This window comes from Phoxinus phoxinus (genome assembly GCF_949152265.1).
Source record: "Phoxinus phoxinus genome assembly, chromosome: 11".
Taxonomy (NCBI): Eukaryota; Metazoa; Chordata; class Actinopteri; order Cypriniformes; family Leuciscidae; genus Phoxinus; species Phoxinus phoxinus.
In genome coordinates, this window is record NC_136886.1 from 10,844,416 (window position 1) to 10,853,100 (window position 8,685).

Sequence of the window (8,685 nt, forward strand, 5' to 3'; positions counted from 1 at the left end):
CTAGAACCTGATCGGCGCGAAAAGTTTGAGACGCAACCGCCATTACACACGCAGATGACCGCGGCCAAAGTTGCTTTTTAAAGTCGGATTTCGGATGTGTGGAAGTTATTCTGACACTTCTGTGGTAAAAAAAACTAAAATTATATTTAGCTAAATGTCAAATAAGCTGTTTACGTAACGTTATTTAGTTGCCATCCGGCTTGTTAGGCAAATGAATGTCGGAGCCGTCGTGTTTATCATGTTATGCTTATCGTCACACATTGAAATATTTTATTTCACACTCGTGGAAGTTCCCCTGGTTGTATGTGTTATAGTGTCCTCGTTGTAACTGGTTTATTGGCTTTTATTTAGTCGGTGATGCAGTTTATTTCGTGCCGAGCGCACCCGTTAACCAGGATGAAGGGCAGTAACGTTACTCGTGTTTTTGGAGCAGTTTAATGGCTTCAAACAAAAGCTACCTGATGAATCGTCGAGAAAAGGAAAGGCCATTGAAGACTTTATTTAAAAGGCATGAAGATACAACGTGAAGACTGTGTGTGAAGATGCAGTAACGTTACAGTTGGATCAAGGAAAACACCACATTTTCTGCCAAATGAGGTATGTTAATGTTATGTTTACGTTAGACTTTTTATTGTCTTGTTTTTGTTTTAGACGACACACATACATTAACGTTATACACACACGACACATATTATATGACTTTAAACCCCTAATAATGACCTTGACAGAATAATTTACATTTAACATGACTGCTATTATACTTTATTATAGTTTGTTTCATAGTTTCTGTTGTTTTCTTATCTATTGACAGGACTTTGCTGATGTAACGTTAAGTTACTGTGCATCCCAAGCACCACCCTGCATGCTTATGGGTTTGTATTTTGTTTTATTAGTATTTTTATTATTATTAATCATTATGAGTACTCAATATTGGCAAAACACATTTAAATTTAAAGTCTGAGGAAAAATGTTTATAGAAAAAGTTGGTTGCTGAATAACAGTTACCCCCTTCAAAGATTTTTACGCTTAGCCTATAGGTCAGTAGAAAAACATTGTATTAGGAAGATTTAAACAACTGTTTTTGGAGTGGTTTTTCTGAAGTGGTCGTGTAATGTTTTTCATTTTTTGTAATATCTTGTTTAAGGTGATGGGATTTCAGGATTGCTGTCATTCAATAAGTTATTGACCACATCACCTACCCTATTGAGGCAGTGAGCTACAAAATGGCACTTATCCTGGAGTTCATAAAGGTAAGCAACACATTTTTAATGAAATTATTTATAGAGCATGTTGTTGTGTTACTGTTTATAATTGAAAATAATGAAACATAAGGTATAGTTGAGCAGACAAGCTAACATAACATGCAATTGGAGTCCACTGTAAACAGAAGTCGTAGCATTTAATACAGTGTTTGAATTTTAAAGAATTAGGGATGGCAGTTGATAATTTAACGAACGTAAAATACTGTACGATTGTTTTTCAACCTCAACCTGGTCTGCATGATACTTTGTAGTTCAATTTCCTTCATTTAATTTCATGTGTAGCTAAAAACATATTTTTTTTTTCTTCATATGCAACTTTCCTGTGCAGAAATCCTGAATGAAGGTCGAAAAGGCTGAGATGAAGGAAACCAAACGTCTACACATTCCTCCAAGACTGCTGAAGTTCCTGTATGAACAACTGAAAATCCATGTAAAGTTTAAAGGGATAGTTCACTTTGAAATTAAATTTTGGTATGTTTTAGCTCAGTGGTTCCCAAACCTGTCCTGAAAGACCCACAACACTGCACGTTTTCTTTGTCTCCCTAATCAAACACACCTGATTCAACTCATCAGCTCATTATCACATGGGTTAATGAGCTGATGAGTGTAATCAGGTGTGTTTGATTAGGGAGACAAAGAAAACGTGCAGTGTTGTGGGTCCTTCAGGACAGGTTTGGGAACCAGTGTTTTAGCTTACCTGAAGTGCATCTAAGATGTAGGTGTCTTCGTCTCCACAGTAGTTTAAATTTTGATAAATTTAGGTCAAACCGTTCTTGTCTGTCAGTCATATAATGCAGGTATATAGGCACTGTCTCCAAAAGCATGCAGAGATGTCTCTAATAGCATGCAGAGAAAAGTCCAAATTAAAAAATTCCCCATCGTAAGTGCACATTGATGGCCTAAGACACGAAACAAGCGGTTTGTGTGATAAAACGAACAGTATTTATATAATTTTTATCTCTGACACAACAACGTCCAAGTCATCTGTTTACTTAGTCTGCGTAAGCGCCGGAATGCTCCGGAAGTGGTCTCCCGGATGAGTTTGCGCGAGCTTGCGTAAATGTATTTTTTTACATCGGTTTAAACATCCCGGATAGGCGCAAACTAGTACCATTTCTATTAGCCGTCCTACCTACAATCTCTGTTCTGTGCATAGGTTCTGGTGTAAACAATGAGTGACGTACACGCGCGAGAGATCACTTCCGGCGCTCTACGGCGCTTACGCAGACTAAGTAAACAGATCACTTGGACGTTGTTGTGTAAAAGAGATAAAAACGATATAAATACTGTTCGTTTTATCACACAAACCGCTTGCTTCGTGTCTTAGGCCATCAATGTGCAATTACGATGGGGAATTGTGTAATTTGGACTTTTCTCTGCATGCTATTCGAGACAGTACCTATATACCTGCATTATATGACTGACAGACAAGAACGGTTTGACCTAAAAATATCAAAATTTAAACTACTGCGGAGACAAAGACACCTACATCTTGGATGCACTTCAGGTAAGCTAAAACATACCAAAATTGTATTTCAAAGTGAACTATCCCTTTAAGCTTTTGTCAAATCTCAAAATGCCCATGCATTCTCGCCCTGCTGGGTCAGCAGCACGCATGCATTGTGGCGCTCTTGTGATCGCGTGTCAGCGATCTATATTTTGTGAGAAAAGATGTCTATTTTTCTTCTTTACACAAAACATTTGTGCCACTTCATAAATTTGAGGTTAAACCACTGGAGTCACATGGATTACATTTATCTCTGTATACCTTTCTGAACCTTGAAATTGGTAGTTGCGTAAGATGTCAATGGAGGGACAGAAATCTCTCAGAGATTCTGAAATTAACATCTTAATTTTTGTTATGGAGACGAATGGAAGTCTTGTGGGGTGTGGAACAACATGAGCATGAGTAATTAATGAGAATTTAAATTTTTGGGTGAACTAAGGAATATGGTGTTCTCTTACAGAAAAATGGCATTAACACTAACATTTCACTCTACTATTGACTAAGTCTGAAGCTGTCTTAATGATAAAAGCAGAAGACCTGTATTCATATTCCATTTGTTTTTGTTTCTTTCTTTCTGTATTGTATTTGTATTGTATTGCATTTGAAAATGTTTTGAATCTTGACTTTCACAGGTAATTAAGTTTTTTTTTCAAAGAATTTTGTGAGCTGTTTGGTGCAACACCAATATTGTGCAAGTACCTGCTCATGTTTTCTTTTTTAAGTCTGTCTCTTGTTTGTTTAATGTCTAAACTTATTCCACAATACAAGCACTTTTTAAATGGGTCTTTGTACATTGTTTAATTTGTCATATATATGTATATATCTTTACTCATTGAATGCATTTAAGAATGTTTACATGAATATTTGTACAAAAATAAACCATGTTCAATTTGTATATATGGTTCTTGAATTATTTGCTACCAAAATATATGCTATAAAATTTCTATAAATTCAGAAATTTCTGTGTAAGGATTATCCGTTAATAGTACGGAAAATGTACTGTTAATATACAGAATTTTCCGTTTTATAGGTGAAGGAACTGTCCGTAATTTAACGGAAGATGTCCTGGTAATTTTCTGCCAGTACATTATCCGTTTTTTTACGGAATTATTTTTTACAGTGTAGGGTTTTTTAACTACAGCCACCAAATTCACAGTTCTTCAATTTGTTTTGTGCTAGAAGGTTTCTAAATTATTGTTTTGGATCTGATTGGTTTTCACTTAAGCCTGGAATACACTAAAACTTTTGCCACGAATACGATTCAGTGCTAGTTAGTTGGCGAAAGTCAGAACCAGTCTGCAAATTTGAGTCGACAAATTTCACAGAAAATTGCATAGTGTATGGGCACAGGCAGTGTTTTTATGAGTGAGTGTTTGGAACGAGCTGAAAGTCTGGTAGGCCTAACGCGTGATCCTCAGATATTTAGTGTTTGGCGCTCTGTTTTTCCTCAATGTTGGCAATTGTAATGATGCCCAGTGTTTTAAAATCTGTTCAGATGTTCAATGGTCAATGTAGCGTATTCCAGCCTTTAGCTGACAATTCAATTTCTCATTTTTTTTGCATTGAAAAGTTTGACTGCAATTCGTTCTAGATCCAATAAACGTAATATAGTGTAACCGCAGTCAGCATGTTCTGTCTGCTTTGGGCTGCTAAATTTTTTTCTAACTGAAAAACATTATACATCATACAATAGACATCATACTTTTCTAACATATTTTTTTCCAGTGTATAAGATAAAAATCCCCATAGACTCCCACTTCCGACTAACCTATCTTAGCATTCAGGTTATGTTCATAATACTTGGTACATTCCTTTGGCTTGTTCTGACTTTTTTTTTATTATTATTTTTTTTTAACTGATTATTCCAAATAAGTATTACATTTACTCAAAGTATTCATATATGAACACCCAAGAAACCATCTAAAATCCATACCAGACTTTCAAATCGCATCTGACATAGCAGCATCTTTGTAACTACACAACAAATAACCAAAGTACCTTTCCAAGTACCTTTCCAATTGCACACATCTTAAACAGTTCAGTTAATAAAAGGCATATTTAACCTTAAAACTGTATAGGATTTTTAAAACTTTCAGGTACAGCTTTGTCAAAGTTTGTCCTCGGATTTTCCCTTTTTTGTCTTCTTTCAATATATAGTGTAGAAAGTACTGGTTGGGAATGGAAAGACTGACTGTGCAAGAGAAAGAAAGAAGTGAAACGCTCTATTGGATAGACAGTCTCTGCAGACTGGGAAGAAGGATCAGAATGAAAGGAGTAAAAAGAGAAAGATAGCGAGGAAGAAAGGAGCAGATTGTGTCAGGAGCTTTACCCCTTGAATGTGAATGCATGCAGGAGCCTTCACTTAACAGGAGGATCTGTCATACCGGGTTTGTGGCGCGTTTGCATGCGTGTGAGAATCAGACGCTGTTGACAGGGTATCTTATACAAAGCTTGATGGTATTGACAGAAATCACTGCCTGAAAATAATACAGCGGACATTTCAACATATGGGCCTGCCCTTGTCCACAATGACAAGATGAAATATCACTGAGGATTGTACTATTGTGTGTTTGTGTGTGCGCGCGGGTTTTCAACATTGATAATAATAATAATAAGATATGTTTTTTCTGAGCACCAAATCCGCATATTAGTATGATTTCTAAAGGATCATGTCATATGACACTGAATACTGGAGTAGTGATGCTAAAAATTCAGCTTGCTATGATAAATTGTATTTTAAAATATATTTAAAATATTTTTTTAATTGTAATAATATTTCACAATATTACTGTATTTGTGATTAAATAAATGCAGCCTTGGTGACTTCTTTCAAAAACACAAGATAAAAAATCCCAAACTCTTGAACAGTGTGTGTGTGTTTGAGTTATATCACATGGATCCTGCAGAAACATAGTGAGTTTATGAAAGAATATATGAAAATATATGAATAGTTAAAATGGTTCAATGGAAGTGGATAAAAGTGGTGTTATTTTGAAACATCATTATGTTCAAAAAATGTTAGTGTAACACATACATGCTATTTTCTAGGTTTTATTGAAGAAAATGTATGTGAAGAGGTTTTTATCCTTTGAAGAGGTCTTTATCCTCTGCAAGAGTCTCACGCAAAGCATGTTGGGAAATAGAGATCCTCTGCACGGTTTCAGTTAATGCAACACAAACTATTCATGTAGTCCAGACACAAATTTGACCCTGGATCGCAAAACCAGTCACAAGTAGCATGGGTATATTTGTGGCAATAGCCAACAATACATTGTTAAAAAATATATAGATTTTTCTTTTATGCCAAAAATCATTAGGATTTTAAGTAAAGATCATGCTCCATGAGGATATTTTGTAAATTTCCTACCGTAAATATATAAAACGTTAATTTTTGTGAGTAAATGCAGCACAATCGCAAATATAAATGGAAAACTTTAAAGGTGATTTTCTCATATACATTTTATCCTAACAAACTATACATCAATTAGAAGCTTATTTATTCAGCTTTCACATGATGTATAAATCTCAATAATTTTTTTTTTTACTGGTTTTGGGGTCCAGGGTCACAAATGGTTAAAGGGATAGAAAAATGAATCTGTTGAAAACAAAATAAGATAGTTTGAAGAATGTTGGTAATATATATTGGTATATAATATATATATTAAACTATGGATGGTTAGTTTTAGTTTTCCTACTATTTTTCTTACTAATGGCTACTGTCAACTGCCTGGTTACCAACATTCTTCAAAGTAGGTTTGGAACAATTTGAGGGAGTAAATGATGTCATTTTTGGGTGAACAATCCCTTTAGGTAAACTTCTATTACAAATGTAGGTGAGCTGAACACAATTAAATGCAGTTGTGGCAAAAAGTTGTTTTGCACTAGCTACAAAAATATTTTTTGTTACACATTGTTGTCAAAGAGGACTTGTGAAAAAGCAAGTATTTACTTGAATTGCAAAGTCAGTGAGACTTGGTGTGCCCTTTATCCTCATCAGTTAATTTGGCAGCAGCTGCTTGAAGTCTTCCACTGATGTTGATTTCATGGAAGGAAGTGGCCTTTTCTGGCCACACAAGGGAAAATGTTTGTTTTAAGAAGAGCTACGAGTCTCCCTCTCTCTATTTCTCTCTCTCTCTCTCTCTCTCTCTCTCTCTCTCTCTCTCTCTCTCTCTCTCTCTCTCTCTCTCTCTCTCTCTCTCTTCTTCTCCGTCATGCTCCCTTGCTTCTGCTCTTAAGGTCACGGTTTGTACCCACCGTCACTGACTGTCACTCCATTTCTCTCTTTCTTTCTCACTGTTTCTCTTTCCACCTCTACCCTCCCCCATCTCTCTCTGGCCCTCTGTCATCCATTTCAAAAACGCCTTTGAAAGAAGGAGAAAAAAGAAAGACTGAGGAAAGGGAAAAAGGAGGTGAAAGAAGGAATAGAATCAGACAGAAGAAAGGGAACAAAGACAGAAACGTCAAAATATTTACCATCATTCCGTCAGAATTCCTGTCAGGAAACATAAATCCATACAACATCATGCTTTAGTAAATGTCTGTTTGTCGGTGTGTGTCATATTTTGTGTAAGAGTGCCAACAGCTAAAGTGTAGCCATGCAAAAAAATAATTCAGTATGAATTACAAAGGTCGTTCTCAGTCTGTGGTCTCTTGGTGATCTATGCGATGCTCCAGTTTCTCAAGTCAAAGAGACTTTTACCTCAAACTCTTAACACAACACTTCCCTGATGTTCATTCAAACAATATCCATACTTCAGCAGAATCCAAATAACAGCCCATTAAATGTCAATGCACAATATACTTATACAAATTCGATTTTTCATTAGACATCAGTGATGAACTAAAACAGCACATTGTTAATTGTATAAGAAACGTCCTAAAAAACAGTACATTGAAATGTATTACTGTATTACATATTTACAACTACTCAACAAAACTCAATAGGTTTGTTTTATAGTTTGAGTATGTGTTTTTTAAATGTCTCTTGATGGTTTCATTTTCTAGGAAGCCAGTAATTCATAGCACAAAACTCAATGTGGTTGGCACAAACCATGTTTAAACCCATATTAAATGTAGTCTGGGTCATATCTTATTTTACCTTCTGTAATTTTGTTCATGGTTTTTGAGGTTGACTGCTTGTCACGCAACCTGTCCATGTTGCCATCTGCCTAATTTGGCAGCGTCAGATGAACTGTGACAACATTTTACGCCAAAATACTGTCCGTCTGAAACAAAATATATGAAAAAGGTTTTCTCTTCCCTTTTAAAATTTGTTTTTTTTAGCTTACTATACTAACTATGTATAAATAATATGGTTAGTTGAATTTTATTATTTGCATTTATCATTATTTCCCTGTCATTAAGGTGCAGGTGTTCAGTGCAACACTTTTTCTTGCGTGCTATTGCGTAATTATGCTGCACTACTTAAGCAACATGCAAAGAAACAAAGCATTTCATTTTCAATGCACATTAGGCATCTCTCAGTTTTTGTTATTAGTTTTTTCTATTGTTTGATACTTTTACTTTTTTATTCTTCTCTCTCCGTCTGTCTCTGTGTGATCCCTCTCCCTGGACCTGCTGTGGTGCGTTCAAGCAGTCCACCGCCACGCACTAACGAACTTCCAACATCTTGTCCCGTCACGGCAATTACACACACACACACACACACACACACAGTGTTTACATTGGCACTAATACACGTATTCCCAGCGCCCTACATGTACACCATGCCCAAATCAAGGCCTGTATATTATGTAGTAAGGAGTGTGGATGCAATATAATTAACATTAGCTGTCACAGTAGATTTAACTCAAGCACTGAATAAGGGATATAGGATGTCGAGGAGACAAGGATTGGTCAGCTACTGGAGTTGGTAATTTCTGGTTCATAATTGATGTTGTTGTCAGTGTCATAAAA

At 35.8% G+C, this 8,685-nt stretch overlaps 1 long non-coding RNA gene across 2 annotated transcripts; it reads left to right on the forward strand.

Annotated features, from left to right (window-relative positions):
- LOC307007109 lies at window positions 1–1,833 on the forward strand. Of its 2 annotated transcripts, XR_013799585.1 has the most exons (5): window positions 2–124; window positions 352–597; window positions 812–872; window positions 1,145–1,250; window positions 1,591–1,833. It is a non-coding gene; the product is annotated as an uncharacterized lncRNA (long non-coding RNA). The 2 variants fall into 2 exon arrangements; XR_013799584.1 differs by having other exon boundaries at window positions 1–597; window positions 1,591–1,831.
- The last annotated feature ends 6,852 nt before the right edge of the window (window positions 1,834–8,685 follow it).